Source organism: Meles meles, chromosome 2 (genome assembly GCF_922984935.1).
Source record: "Meles meles chromosome 2, mMelMel3.1 paternal haplotype, whole genome shotgun sequence".
NCBI lineage: Eukaryota > Metazoa > Chordata > Mammalia > Carnivora > Mustelidae > Meles > Meles meles.
Genome location: NC_060067.1, coordinates 204180956 through 204197003, shown reverse-complemented (window position 1 = coordinate 204197003; position 16048 = coordinate 204180956). Strand labels below are relative to the sequence as shown.

Here is a 16048-nt window from a genome sequence, read left to right as displayed (position 1 = left end):
AAGAAACATCTGGAGCAGCAGAGGTGCGCTAGTGGGATTAAGGGAAGCAGCCGACTCTGTAAGATGAAAGGACAAGGTGAGAGGCCGCAGGTGCCCACGGAGACGCTGCAGCAAGTCGTCTACAACATCCAGCTCAGAGAACTCAGGAAGGTGGCTGCACTCAACAACAGACTGCCAGTGTAGACCAAACAGCTTCTGTCGGGAGACGATGCCATGTAGGACTTTCACAGCCAGAGACAAGTCAACGCCCGGCTTCAAAGCTGCGAAGGACAGGCTGGGTCCCCTGTGAGGGGCTGATGCAGCCGGTGACTCTGAGTGGAAGCCAGTGCCCACGTCCCATTCTGAAAATCCTAGGCTTCAGCATCCTGCTCAATCTACTCTGCCTGGGCCCTACAAATGGAACGAGATGGCCTGGATGATGATACGTCTGTCTACAACACGGTTTACTGAATACGGTAAACCCAGCGTTGAGGCCAAATGCTCAGACAACAAGATTTCTTTCAAAACACTGCTGCTCACTGACAATGCACCGGGTCACCCAAGAGCTCTGATGGAGACAGACCGTCACAGTAACGTGGTTTTCATGCTGCTAAGGCAGCGTCCATCCTGCAGCCCACGATCAAGGAGTCATTTCATCTTTCAGGTCTTCTTACTGAAGGAATGCACTTCGTAAGGTTACAGCTGCTGCAGATGGTGATTCCTCTCATGGATCTGGGCAAAGTGAAAACCTTCCGGAAACGATTCACCATTCTAGATGCCACCGAGAACATCTGTGATTCACGGGAAGAGATCAGAACATCAGCAGAAAGAGGAGTTCGGAAGAAGGGAGTCCAACCCGCATGGATGACTTTGAGGGTCCGAGACTTGGTGGAGGCGGGAACCACCGATGGGGTGGAAGGGGCCGGAGAACGGGTATCTGAAGAGGGGCCTGCGGACGGGACTGCACCGCTGTGCCCTCGGGGTCACACTCGGACAGACGACGAGCTGCTTCTTGCGCAGGAGCACAGATCGTGGGCTCTTGAGATGGAATCCGTTCCTGGTGAAGATGCCGGGAAGACTGCTGAAACGACGACCGAGGATTTAGAACCTTCCGCAAACGTAGCTGGTAGAGCCGCGGCAGGATTTGAGAGGACTGACTGCAGGTTGAAAGAAGTCCTGTGGGTAACTTCTGTGGTAGCAAGCTCTTCAGTTGTTTTCTTTCTTTAATTCCACATATGAGTGAGATCAGATGGTCTTTGTCTTTCTCTGACTTAGCATCATACTCTCTAGCTCCATCCATGTTGTCGCAAATGGCAAGACTTCATTATTTTTTACGGCTGAGTAATATTCCATTGTAGTAATATTCTGAAGCAGGTAAAGGGGGTTAGGAGTACACTTATCATGGGACGCCTGGGTAGCTCTGTTGGTTAAGCGTCTGCCTTTGGCTTGGGTCGTGATCCCAGGGTTCTGGGATCGAGCTCCACATCGGGCTCTGTGCTCAGCAGAGAGCCTACCTCTCTCTCTCTCTACACTTCTCCCACGCTCGTGCTTGCTCTCCTTCACTCTTTATCGCTCACTCTGGCAAATAAATAAGTAAAGTCTTAAGGTTATACTCATCGTGATGAGCACTGATATGGAATATATAGAATATGGACCTGGATATATGGAATTGTTGAGTCCCTGTGTTCTACCCCTGAAACCAATACAACACTGTGTGTTAAGTGTGCTGAAATTAAGATAAAAATTTAAGAATGATATCAAACCGCACCACATGCTCAGAGAAGTCATCCGTGAAAGGAAGAGTTGATCGATGTGCAAAACTTCCTCGTCTTACTTTAAGAAGTTGTCACAGCTACCCCACCTTGAGCTACCGCCATCCTGATCAGCCAGCAGCCATCAACAATGAGGCAGGACTCCACCAGCAAAACGATGACAACTTGCTGAAAGCTCAGATGATAGCAGTTTTTAGCAATAACGTATTTTTACGTTGAAGGGTGTACATTGGTTTTTTAGACATGATGTCACTGCACACTCCGTGGACTGCAGCACGTCTAAACATGATTTTTACATGTACTAGGCAAGCAGAAGATTCGTTTGACTCACTTTGTTGCAGTGTTTGCCTTATTGTGTGGTCTGGAGCCAAACCAGCAATCTGTTGGAGGTGTGGTTGTATTCTCAATGTGGTGATTTTGTGCTATAGAAAAAAGTAGGTCTACTGAGGTATTTGATCTCCATGAAAATAGGTGCACTTTTTTATCATGCTTGATTTGCATGTCAGCTTTTAAAAATTATTTGGCTACAATATCAAACATTTATAAGATTGCAAGCCAGTATTCAACTAAGTCTTTTTTTTTTTTTTAAGTTCGAAAACTGTTTCTCTTACTTTTATGTGAACTTTTACTTTTGTGAGGCCATAGGGCATTTGTCTCTTTTGGTTCTCACACCATTTCCGGCAGGTAGGAGACAGGCTTCACTGGAAAGCTTGTCTGGTTGAGAAGCAGGGAGAGGCTGGTCCTTGGCCCCGACCTCTCAGCTGTCCTTGCCTCCTGCTGCCACGGCGCTGGGTGGAGTAGCTTTCAGGTGTTGAACCACTCCTGTCTCTGCCTTCCCAGGGACAGTGCTTCCACAGGGATGGTGAACGCACCCCCAGCCAGTAGAAAAGTAGAAACCGAACCATTCAAATGGTTTCTGGGTTGGATTCCAGTACCCTCACTAAAAAAAGCATCATCAAAAAGAACAGTAAGCACCCCCACCCCCCAGTCCCCTAATAAACCTCCAGGACTAACTGATGGAGTAGGTTAGAATACAATGGGATGTTCCAGTGCATGTCTGAATTTCCAGCATATTTTTATAATATGGACCCAGTTTCTTAGAATTATAAAGCCAAGTACAGTAAAACTTTTGAAAATAGCTGGTGGGTGGGAAATTGAGTTGCTAAGTTCAAAGAAGTAAGAGCCAAGAAGTTGATCAGAAGGAGCCATCAACTCAAAAGTATCCACACAAAAAGAAGATTAGGAAATTATCTAGTGTCGGCCCTTTGTTTTATAGGCTAAGAACTTGGGCATAGAGAAGTGGTAAACCAACAGCAGTCTTTCTGCTCCTCCTGTTACTCCTTCCTTCCTTCCTTCCTTCCTTCCTTCCTTCCTTCCTTCCTTCCTTCATGAGAGACAGAGAGGCAGAGGGGAGAAGCAGGCTTCTTGCAGAGCAAGGAGCCCAATATGGGACTCAATCTTAGGACCCTGGGATCATGACCTGAGCTGAAGGCAGATGCGTAACCGACTGAGCCACCCAGGCGCCCTCCTATATTTCCTCCTTATATCTCCCCTTTAAGGTGGGGTAGAGGTGGAGTGAGGTCCTTGGGATCATGACCTCATAGTCAGCTGTGAGTGTGGAACCAGAAGCAGCCCAGGCCTCCTGGGCTTGCCAGGCTCCTAAAGTCTACAAGGGTCACCCACTCATGCACGTGGGGGGGGGGGAGCTTTTTTATCTCTTCTTCCAAATGTCGACATCCAGGTAGGATTTTCCCTTCCCAAGAGTCCGTCAGTTGTCCTTTCCCTCCTCCCTCACTGTGCCCTACTCCCTTGGGACTTTGTGCTCATTGAAGAAGAACGAGATTCACCCAGGGAGAAGTGTTTTGAAACTTAAGAGCAGGGAGTCCCTGGCTTTTCCCTGTGATGCGTTCCCAGAAACCACAGTATAAGGCGGATCATCAGGCAAATGTTATGGCCGGGGCTGCATTTCTGACCAAAGACTCAGCAGCAAATAAATCATAGATATGAACAAGGACATGTCCTTAAACTGAGACGGAACGCCACAAACCACTGTTTCTTCTAAAATAATCCTTATGCCTGAGCGGCAGACCATGTGTGCTGGATCCCGGGGGGAGATGTGCACTTCTAGGAAGAGTCTCTTGGAAAACCCCGGGGGAGGGGAGCTGCCTGGCCTGCGCTTTCATGCGAAGGATATAGAGAATATAAAGTTTCATTTTTCAAGCACTGGAAATTAAATTGCTTTTGTAAAATAAGAAGATGTTAATTTGCTTTTTAGAAAAACAGTAGATGCAGACTGGTAAATTTCACTTTACTAGGAAAAACGTCTAGATGAGATTTTAATCTTAGTTCAGTAGCTTCTATAGGCAGCTGAGTCCAGAAGTGTTACAGGACTCTGCAGAGCGCTTTTTCCCCTTGTACTTTGAAGAATATGTCTGATTATAAGGAAAACAAATCCTTGAAAACTTCAAATGATAAAGCTGTTTCATTTACTTGTATAGAGATTAAAATATCTAAACTCTCTGGGAACCCTCAATTAAGAGAAAGAAAGAAAGGTTGTGAAGAATCAAATAAAAGGCACTCTAACTTGGAAATTCACAACAGTGGATTATAAAGGGGCCTCAACGTAAAACGGACAATAGGTCGTTTTATAACTCTCCATCCACAGTGTGGCTTTGAATGAAGCCTTCTTTAAAAGGCCTGATTCATGCGAGGTATCATGGCCATTTGCTCTAAAACAAGATCCGTGTCCTATTTGGAGGGCCTTCCCCGAGTCCTACAGCTGGGGATCGTGGGCTCACGGGAGGGCACAGAGGAGATGCCTCTCTCTCCCCGCTCCACACTGACCAGTAGTGTGCGAGGCAGACACCTCGGAGGGAGGAAGATGCCCATGAGAAAATGCGGAGACCAAGAGAAAACAAAGAGATTGCAGCCCTGGGAAACTATGATTCCATATAGTAAAGCTAGGTCCTCACCAGGAGGCGCTTGGCGGCAGAGCGGGAGACCGGCAGGCCACATGCAGGGCTCTGGGGGAGGAAGGCCACCCAGGCGGCATACTGGTCAGCCCCAGGAGGTGAGTTCTGGCTGGGGCCATGGCCAGCGCTCACCCCCAGCAGGCCACGCTATAGCCCAGGCCGGCGTCTCCAGTGGGACCAGAGAAGGAGCCAGGAAGGACGGACAGGCCTACCTGCTGAGGTGGAGTGCAGCTCGGAGCCCACCCTGACCCCTGACCCTCCCAGCCCCGGCCATGCACGCTGGCTCCGGGCCGTGTGGTGGGCTGGGTGCAGGGTCGGGGAGGGAGGGGCCTGCAGAGAAGGGGGAGGAAAGGCAGGTGGCTGCCTTGGGAGAATCCAGAGAGAATTGGAGAAGTCCTGCTAGGGAACAGAGGGCTCATCTTTTAGTGGGGGGCCAGATTTGTATTGGAATTGAAAGTGCAATCCCCAAAACGGAGTTGCTTTCATGATTTATTTCCACTCTTAAGGCTTTGGAGACCGCGAACGTATGTTGTTCTCTTTGGTAGAGAGACCAGTGCAAGGCAGAGAGTACCCCCTTGTCTGGTCGGTTCTCGGGGAAACTGCTGTCTGTTCAGAGCTCTGGGAGTATAATGCGGTGCTTCTGGCTCTATAGGGTCACCTGGGGAGATTTTAAACTCCTGCTCTCGGGGCCACACTCCCTTTAACTGCGTCAGAATGTCTGGTCTTGGGGGTCCCCAGCAGTCCTTTTTCTCCTTCCTGGGTGGCTGCAGGTGGTGGTCTGGTTTGAGAACCCCTAGAGTCACCTCGGGAGCTTTAAAAGCACCTGCTGCTCAGGGTCCCCTCCCCCCACTCAGGCGCTGGGACTTAACTGGCCTGGGGGTGGGGGGTGGTCGTGACACTATTTTCGAAGCCTCCCAGGCCGTACTCAGGGCGGCTAGAACAATCACCTGCCGGGCCACCCTGTGGCTGGTTGGCGGCCCTTTCCAATATTTGATTAGAACTCCCCAACTTTAAATTACACTGTGGAATTGCTCTAGTATTTTTATAAGTTTACAAATTTTTTTTTTTTTTTGCCACGTACCAGACAGTTCTTAAAGGGTCAAAGAAGAAGTTCTATAAAACCAAGAAGCTATTTGCATAGGTGTTTGATCATGATTTTTGAAAAACAAGAATTAAAAGCAGTTCAAGTCCAAGTGTGGCCGGAGGGCCTAGGTATTTCCCAAGGAAGCAGGCGGAGGAGGCCCAGAGCCGCCCGCGCTCCCGCCACCCCGGAGGGGGAACCTACCAGGCTCGAGCTCTGACCTATTTCTCGCAGCTGTTGAAAACTATGAGGCATGAGATGCAGATTTATGACTTTTTAAAAAGTTATTTGTGGATTCCCAAGACGATTATGTTCCCATCACTTACGTAGCCTTTCAAACTCAAGTGACGCCTTTAAAAAAAAATCCGAGTTTGGCGCACGCAGAGTTCCAGGGCCGACGTCTTGAGAGCGCTCAGTGAAAGTTAGGGAAAAAAGCCTTCTGCCTCGGCTTACACTGTCGTGCATTATGGCCAACGGACGGCGGGGCTCATTCCTGCGGCACTTTTGGGAAAGGGAAGCCACAGGGATTCTCCTTAGGTGCTTTCTGTCACTTCTTGCCTAAAATGAGGCGTTGACAAAAACATCTTAGGAGCGAGCCCCCTCGCACTGGACAGGCCTTTCCCTTCCCCGCCTTCCACAACTGCATGGATTTGATTTTTGCTGGGAGTTTCATTATTGAAGAATGTTAGCCAGGAAGCCCGTTGGAGGCTTGTCTCTCCCACCCCTCCTCCACCCTTACCTAATTTTTTTCTTTTCTCTCTCTCTCTCTCTCTCTTTTTTTGGATAACGTCTTTGGAATTTCTCTTCCCTCTTACTTCCAAAAGAGTTTCAAACTGTAGTATGAGAGCCAATGCTGTTTATATGTCAGTAAATCTAGGAAAATGTCAACAAAGCTAGAAAAAAATTAAAAATTATTATAAAAAATTAAAACCAGGGCTGAATATAGAAAATTCATCCCCAAGTCTGACGACACTCGTTTCTGCATGAGGCTTTTTCTGCCAAGAACCATGAGGATTCTTGGAATCTTTTGTACTGTGTTCACTGGTCTGTAGAGTCTTTTTGCTTTGACAGGCACGGTCTCCCCATTGTTAGGCTACTGAAAGTCGCATGCGCCTCTTCTCCTAAGTCAGTGTGGCTGCGTGGGGCTGTGTTGCCCCTGGGTCTCATCCCATCTGTAGGAGCACGGTGGAGACAGAGGCCACTCTGTATTGTCCCCCGAACTCAAACCTGGGAAGTTGCAGACCTGGCAGCTGTCTACCATCTAGATGCTTCTCCTTAACTGGCTTATCCCACTGGGCATTGTATAAGATTCTCTAAGGACAGAGGCTCGTCAGCCACAGCCCCTCTTACTCAGCAGTGTCCGGTGTGCGTTGGATGGCACGGTAGCGAGCTGGAGGATGTGATTGACCCACAGTAACTCTGAGGGGGGCATCATCTGTACTTTGCACCCAAGGAACCACATGTAACACAAAATCACGGAGCTCTGGGATGAAGGGGCCAGGACTCCACGTGCAATCTTTATAAATCCAGATCTCACACTAGCCGAGAAATCCAGCTTCAATTTGAACTAGAGAAACTTAATCAAGTTAGACCTATTTGAAAGACAAAGATGGTTCTAGGAGAACCTGAAGCTCAGACAGTTACCGTCACCGGGACTGATGGATGTACAACTCTTTGTGCTTCGAAATCTAGAGGTTGTTAGTCATTCCCGAGTTCTCTAGGCTGTGAACCTTAAGGCAGTGTGTTTCACAGTGAAGGACACAGGTCCTGTGTCGGACAGATGCGGTCTGGTTGCTCGGCCCTCCATTGGCCAAAGTACTCAGCACCCCAGTTTATTACCTGTAAAACATGGATAATAACGGTCTCTGCCTCACAGGATTTTGTAATGGTTAAAACCAGATATTTCATGGAACGTACGTGCTCGCATGCAATGTTCAGTAAATGTTAGCAGTTACTATTTAATATCGTAACTGTTGGTTCTAATGGTCGCTGCCTTCGTAACAGCAATCATAATCAGTAGCTATTAACTCGTGCAAGCCAAACCCTCGAGTCCTCCGTTCTGGGAGGTTAGACAGAGAGCCTGGCCCCGGGGAAGGGGGTAGTTGTCTGATGAAGACAGGTGTTTATTTACCCCTAAGGGCAATGCATTGTACTTCGCCTATATCTACTTCCTTCCAACATTTTTTTTTTTTTTTTTAAGAGAGAGAGAATGTGTGAGCAGGGAGGGGCAGAGGGAGAAGGAGACAGAGAATCTTCAAGCAGGCTCCACACTGGGACTCGATCTTATGACTCTGATAACATCACCTTAGCTGAAATCAAGTGCTAGACGCTTGAACAATGGAGCCGCCCAGGCTCCTCTTCCTGCTGGGTGGATATCGTGCTTATTACACTTGCAGAAGCTGAGACTTAGGGTCCTTGAGGACTTACTCCAAGGCCACTCAGAGACAAAGCAGTAGAGCTGGATTTAAACCCAGGTTCCTCCCGGAGCCCGGGCCGACCCGGGCTCCACTGTATCACTTGAGCTCTAGCTCAGGAACTATGCAGAGCTGACCACTTGGGTAACGGGGCTTTAGCAGGGCCAGGCAGACTGGGTGACTGGGACAGTAGGGGAACCAGGAACCAGGTGCCAGGTTAGGGGGAAGATAACTTATACTGCAGGTGTTCTAAGTTAGAACTTAGAACTTGCCTTGGGCTTGTCCGGCAGAGGCTGCGGACACGTGGCATGGACCCGAGTTAGTAACAGAGCTGTTGCCTCATGGCTGGTCCTGCGGATTCAGCTTCCAAGTGACCATCTCACCCACAAGAACAAAACTGTCCCTGCAGCATAAGCAGACACTGAAGCATGGACACAGTAGTCCCCTCTTTATCTGAGGGAGCACATCCAAATGCCCAGCGGATGCCCCAGACCACAGGGACCATGGAAGCCTGGATAGGGTGTGTTTTTTCCTTTACGTGTATACCCTGGATTACATTCAATTCCTGTGCCAGGCACAGTGTGAGATTAACCACCAAAAAACCCAACTCTAGCCATAGGCCGTCAGGGAAGTTCTATGAACGGGGTCTTTCTTCTCTCTCAGGACATTGTATCACCTCACCCTGTGCTGACGCGGGATGGTAAAAAGCCTGCGAGATGCGGGTGAGCGAGGGAGCGAGGTGGGTGACGTAGGCATCGCGCGGCGTAGCCCTAGGTTCCCGCTGACCTGCCGATAACACACAGGGAGGAGGGTCTGCTTGGAACTGCCCACAGGGACCCGGTAGCCTGGACCGTGGAGAGCAATGCTGTAGATAAGGGGTGGACCACTGCTCCCACATACGAGCACACACGTGTAGCCCCCACTCGTCATCCCTGAGACGTGTCGTCTGAGCAGTCGCCGGCACCTGTTCGTCCACTCGTTTCTTGAGAGCCCCCCTCGCCGGGCCAGAGACTGTCCCGGCTGGAAATGGTACAGTGTTGGGAGGACACAGAAGCGGTGTGACCTCAGGGAAGGACAGACTCCCAGCTCTGGCTCCTTATCCATTGCTTTGTGACCTCAGGCAGGATACTTCTTCTCTAGGTCTTTAGTTTCTCCGGGGGAAATGGGGTGGTAAGAGGAACTAACTACTGCAGAGTTTTTATGAGGATTAAACACGTTAGTATGCATAGAGCACGTACAGCGGCTGGCACCTGAGAAGGACTAAGCGTTTCTTAAACCAAACAAGGTGGCGCAGGATTGACTTAGCTGGGGAACAGCATGGGCTTCCCTGAAGCGATGACAAGGAGCCCAAACGCACATGGTTGGGGGAGTTAACCTGCCTCACAGGGGACCGGCTCCCCATCCTCGCAGAGACAGCAGCATGTTTTAAGGCCCTGAGGCCAGAATGGAGCAGCAAGGGCACATGACCTGAGAGGAGACTGTGGAGTTAGAACAGACAGGAGGGAGAGGATGATGCCAGATCCAGCCTCAGACAAATGTAGGGCCTGGGCATGGAGGTCTTGTAGGCCATTTAAGTGTTTTTGCTTTTTTTCCCTCCGAGTACTAGGAAGCTATTGGAGGGTTTTCAGAGGAAATGCGTTCAGATATTGTGCTGATATAAAATGGAATGTACCACATGACCCCGTGTCTGTAGTTCGGTCGTAGAGCAGAGCTGTGTCACCAAGGATGACCACGCTCAGAGTCCTCCCTGGCAGGGACACCCCCTGGAGAGCTGGGCATGTTCAGTGCCCTGATGGTGGCCACGGTTACACGGCGTACGGGTAAGCCGTAAACTTGAGTTTAGCTACTTCATGCACTTTCCTGTGGGAGAGCCCAGGAGAGGACCCCCGGTGGGTCCCGACCTGGTCTGCGAGCTGCAGGTAGGCGAGGCTGGACCTCGTGGAGGTTGACTGTGTCGTTCTCTGCTCTCAGCTGCACATGGTGAGTGTCTCACAGACAATTGTTTCAAGGGTTGGATGAGGTCACTCATGGGAGGTGCTCCTAAGTGCCAGCGCGCAGTGGGCCCTTCATAACTGTTAGCGGTGATTTAGTGGGACCTGGTTTGGGAACGAAGAGCATGAGATAAGGTCTAGCTGTGTAGAGTGTACAGGGCCTGTGAATCTTCAGAAGGAAAGACTAGCAGGTGGTTTATTGCTGGTCCGGAGGCCAGAGGAGAGCTCTGTACGAAGTGTGCGTGTTGCTCTATCTGCAGAGGACTCTGGGGAGGGAGAGGATGGGGCTGGGAGGGGTTGTCAGCATCTGGGGCCTGGGGAGAAGATGAGCAGGGGAAAAAGAGAAAGCCAGGGGTGACACATCCCAGGCCAGGAAGGCCTGATGTTTCAGAGAGCGGGATGTCGTCGGCAGGGTCCAGAGCTGTTGGGAATTCAGGCACGGAGAGGGCGGGATGACCTGCCTTAACTGCGTGGCCCCGTGCACTCCTGTCCGGTCCACACAGCCCTGGCCTGTGTTGCTATGAGCCCAGACTGAAGCTCAGAGTGGCTCTCGCCGTGGCAGGGAGGGTGCTTGCCTGGCGGGATCGTGCATGCGTCCGCGTGGTTGCTGTCCTCCCTGCCACCCAGCCCCACGGACCGGCCCTGGTCGGTAAGTGGGAACGTGAGCTCCAGGACCCCACTGTGGCGGTCCACGTGTTTTACTCTCTGTGTGGCCCCGGCACCTCCTCACTCTTGACATGGGTCTGCTTATTTACAAAATGCAGAATTTGGGTGTACATAGTCCCTTCTGATGCTGGGGTTTGCTCTATATGTGAGCGGCGTTCGGGGGTCACTGCAGCTGTGCTTCTCGACCTGAGCCAAGCGTGCCCTGACCTTCCCTGGGAGGTGCCTACTTACTGATGAGGGTTTAGAAGGCGTCAGTAGTACGACAAACAGATGCATTACAGAGTGGGGGAACCCTGTGAGACCATAGAGGGAATTTACTCTTGGTGCAGGGACTGGGCTCTGCCGTGAGTCCCTGGAGGACACCAGTCAGGAGCGTGGGACACCCGCTGCGGCAGCTCTGAGTGCCAGCGACTGACAGATGAGTGCGGGTCTGGCTACTGCCTGGCTTGCAGCCCCGGCGCTCCCGGCAGCTGGCCCAGTGCTCCGTGGCATCTGCATTCCTGCCATCCTGGCGGGAGTTCCTCTGGCGCTCCTGCTTTCTCGTCCTTCGCCTGCTGCCCTCAGCAGCTCTTACCTTCTTGCCTTCAGGGTCTCCCATAGAGAGCACCACCCCTTCTCGACCCCCTCTGTGACCCTGGTGATTGACACCCTACCCATGCCCTGCTCTTCCAGCGCCACACCTGTCTCCTCCGGTGCGTGCTCTGCAGTGCCCAGCGTCCCAGCGCCGTGTCCCGAGATGCTCACCTGCACCCCGGCCCCCTCCACCTGCTCCCCCAGGCGACCTGCCATCTGCCCTCTCCTCCCTGGTCCGCTGCGGACACAGGTGCTCGCTCCTGCTGCGGCTGTCCACCTCCTCCGCGCTTTTGTCCCCCCAGATTTGATGTGCGTGGTCATCCGTCTGTGCCTTGCCCTAGCAGACGGCTCTGCTACCCCGTGGAACTTTCGCCCAGGGGGCCCGCCCACCCTGCTCTCTGCCCTTTTCTGGAAATCCAGCAGCAGTGTTTTCAGTGCTGCTCTGATATCCCCCTGGGGTGGGCAGTAGCTAGAGTAGAAGCTGTCCTGAAATCAGGCTCCCAGACACACGTCCCCATAGTCACTCAACCAGTTCCCTGATCAGCAGGTATAACTGAGCACCTGCTATGTGCCAGGCACTGTTCTTGGTGTCAGGGATATGTTGCCCTTGGGTTCTAGCATGACAAGTGTAGAATAAATCGTATGTTATCTTAGAAGCCAATAAAATGTGGCAAGAGAAAAAGAATAAAGGCATTGGGATTTTGGGTGGGGTTGGTGGAGGACGCCACATGGAAATGCTGACAGCTAAGTAAAGACTCGAGAGAAGTGAGGGAAGTAGCCCAGTGGACATTCGAAGGAAGAACGTCCCAGGCAGAGGAGAAAGTTGGTGCTAAGGCCCTGAGGCACCAGTACTCTGGTCTGTTCAGGAACAGCAGAGAAGGAAAGGAGGAGTGAACTAGGAGGAAGGGCTAAGAGGTAAGTGGGAAGCAATCATCATGGTGTCTAATTCAAGGGTTTCAGCTCTTCTATTGAATGAATGAAATGAGGCACCAGTGTTTTGAGCAGAGAAGGGACATGATCTGACTTAGGTTTTTAAAATTCTCACTCTGTTGAGAAGAGTTGGAAGGGGCGACACCAGCTCAGAGGCATCAGTCCAGATGAGCGGTGTCGACCTCACTTGCGCTGCAGCTGTGAACAGTGAGGAATGGTCCTCATCTGCATGTGCTTTGAGGGAGAAGCTGACCTCTGTGTCTTGGGCCGAGGTGCCTGGAAGGATGGAACAACCAGAAATAGGGCTGCAGGAGGAGGTTGAGGGAGGAAGAGAGACTGGTTTGGGTCTGTGAGGTCTGTTAGAGATCCAGGTGAGAGGCTGAGAGCACACCTTGGCCTGCGATTCTGGAAAAAGAGCTAGAGACAAAATGTGGGAGGAAGGGAGAATCGATGGGGAGGGTTTCTAGCGGACACATGGCTTTGCCCATAAAAGAACGTTTGTCTACAGTAACGGGTGCAGCCGTGCCTCGGGGAACTAGCAAAGTGTCCCCTCCTGCTCTTGGGTGGGCAGTGGGGTCCGGTGGGGGGAGTGAGCTGGTGGTTGACTGGGACCAGGCTGTCTTAACAGAGAAGGATGGAGGAGTCACAGGCATGATAGAAACGACCGGCCCTGGGCTGTAAGCTTTGGAGGAGAGATGGCATTGCTGGGTGTGAGACTCTGGAACCAGGCGTGAGAGCCTGAGGTGGGTACAGGACAAGCCCATCAGGAAAGGGGGGTGCAGGCACTTGGGACCATACAAGGTGTTCAAAGGATCACTTATGTGTCTTTTTAACTTTCCAGGAGTTAAGATGGGAGGGAGAGTGGGCTGAGGTGTAGCAATCGGGACACGAGAAGAAGGGCGGATGCAGGGAGGTGAGGGGCCAGGCTACCTGACCAGGTAGGACTCGAAGCTGTGGGCCAGTTATGGAGGGAGAGCAGGGACTGGAAGCTGCAGAGAGCAGCAAGGACAGCCTTTCATTGAAAATTGACAGGGTTCATGCAGTTTCAGGAGTCACTGTCCTCATTTGAAGACCTTATTGTTGTAACAATTCTTACATTTGCCTAAATCCCATAAAAATTAAACACAATAGTCTTATGGGTTTTTATTGAATTTCCCAGGACCACGGACCTTGTTTATTCTCTCCAGTACCAACGACGACCAGTTCATTTTACCTCTGATACATTCAACCCATTCAGCCTGGTCAGGTCACTTCCCTTTCCGCTCCTCATGCCCCGTCCTGCCTCAGTTCTTGTTGAAATCACTGCACATCTTTCCTTTGGGCCCACCTGTTGCTGCCTCCGTCCCTCCATATTGTGGGCTCCATGGCCCCCCATTAACTCGGCAGCAGACTGTATAATCCGGATTCGGCTGGCCCCCGCTTATTCAGCCTCATCGCCGTGGCACATGAATGCTTTGAATGGTTAGTTTTTGTTATTGTGATCACCTGCCTGGCATCCCTTACCTGTTACCTGCAGTCACCCCGAACTATGATCTCTCAGACCCCAATGGCCTGAAGTGCCCCTCCCTGTGCTTTCCTCAGAGCAAACATCTTTCTGCTCACTTTCCAAGCCAAAAGCTACCTCTGAATTCTTCCCAGGCTCTTACCCCATGACTTAACATACCGTGTTACAGTTATTAATACTGGACTTTCTAGAAAGTTCTGAGGAAGCAAACACCGTGTCCTTCGATTTTCAAGACTTTAGAACTTAGCCTGAGACTCAGATGAACGAATCAACGTGTTAGTGAGGGGACAGAAGGTGGTGTGGGTTCTTCAGGTCCATCCCAAGCTGAGCGGTGACGGCCAGTAGTAAGAGGATTTTTCTTCCTGGGAAGTGCAGGAAAGCTTTGCCAGGATCTTGGATGTCAGATAAGGATGTTATCTTCCAGGCCTCCACGTCCCTGTCTGTCCAGTGTGAGCCATGGTCACTGTGATGTCCCAGGCCCTTCTGGCTGCTGGCAACAGCTACGAAGGCACACTTTTACTGCTGTGATTGGTAGCCTCCTCTCTGCTCCGCTAGGTCAGCTCCCGTGTGAGCTGTTAGCCGGTGGTCCGTGCTGAGTCCTACGTGAGCAGACCTGGCTGTGGGTTGGTAAGATTTTAGAGGCCTCTTCTTCAGAAATGGCTTCATCGAGGAAGAAACACTTAACTTTTGCTTCAAAGAAAAATGGGAGTATAGATAAATGTAAGGCTAAAAAATTTTTAATTTTTGTATTTGGACTTATTTAATGTCCAGTTCTGTGAGTGTTGACACATATAGATTTGTATAACCACTCTAAGCACGGGGAATGGAAAGAAACGACATCAGATCTCAAGAGGCATGGCATTGTTTCATTTGTTGGGCACAGTGTGGGGATAGGCATTTTATCCATCTTGTACCCGTGAGGAACAGAGACGACGTGGAGGTAGGGAAAGGGCTAGGACTTTGGGGCCCGAAACCCTCTATTCACAGCCAACACTACAAGGTACTGGTGCGTCACCAGCCCACCTCCCTGACTTCGGGTGCTTCTGGTGTCGAGCAGTTTGCTGCGAGAATCTCCTGAGGGTGGATTTGTACCTCCTCTTCCGTAGGCGGCTTGTCGGTCCCTACGGAAACACGCAGTGGTTCAGAACTGTCTTCCAGGTGAGCTGTACCTGGAGGGAAAGACAAACTCACTAACTGAAATCTGACCCCCACGTCTGGAGTAAATGAGCCTCCTGTACCCTCCCCGCCATGGTCAGGGCTAAATATCTGGGAGTCATCGAAGCTGGACGCAGGGACCACGTGGGGCGGGGGGGTGGGGATTCTGCTCTGCCTTAGCTTTGTCAGCGGTACGGTCTGCCTGACTGACTCCCTGTGAATAGATTGGAAGGTTCTGAGCTATTAAATCAGTACTGCTCGTTTGAGGAAGAAAAATGCAAAGGTAACATTTTATGAAGCACAGCTAAAAATCTTCATTCTACTGAGACCCTTCCGTAGTCATCCTCTACAGCCAAGGGTTCAAACGAAGATCTCCCGGCAGACAGATTTCTGCCATCCGTCAGCCCTCTCCTTGTCTTACAACCGTCCCCCGCACACACACGTAACTTATGCACTCATTTTACATCACCATAGAGAAAAGTGGGAACTCTTCTGAACTCCACCCCAAATTCACCCAGACTCCTGACCTGCCCTGTTCGTGGTGGACAATAAGTAAGTCTAGAGGAGTCTGTTACCTTCACTTAATCCCCTTTTCATCCATCATTTTTCAACTGACACTCTGGGCTCTGTAGGAAACACTTAGTGCTTCCTTGGACAACTGTACTTTTTAGACTGTGGTCACCTTTCCGGACTGCGCGGTTCTGCAGGCTGCTCTGAGCCTGCAAAGTGTAGCAATCCGCCGGCAGGGCCAGAGAGTCTTGGCTGTGGGCGTGAGCTGAATCCCGTCTGGTGAGGGAAGGCCCCACGCCGGGGCAAGGCAGCTGTTTGGCTCCTTTGTAGGTTCCTCTTCATATTCTCAATGCAGTCATGTGTTAGTTCCCCTTGGAAACAAGCATCTGACTTAAAGGAGTTATGATTTAAAAAAATCTTTTAACCACATTTAGCAAGAGATTTCTAGGTCAATATTGACAAACCGGGTCATCTCTGAGGCTGTCTGTAAGGACAGGAGCA

General features: G+C 50.9%; 1 protein-coding gene across 5 annotated transcripts in view; it reads left to right on the top strand.

The window, feature by feature from the left end:
* MCPH1 (microcephalin 1) overlaps positions 1-16048 on the top strand; it is a 243787-nt gene that overhangs the window by 209810 nt on the left and 17929 nt on the right. The window lies entirely within an intron of this gene.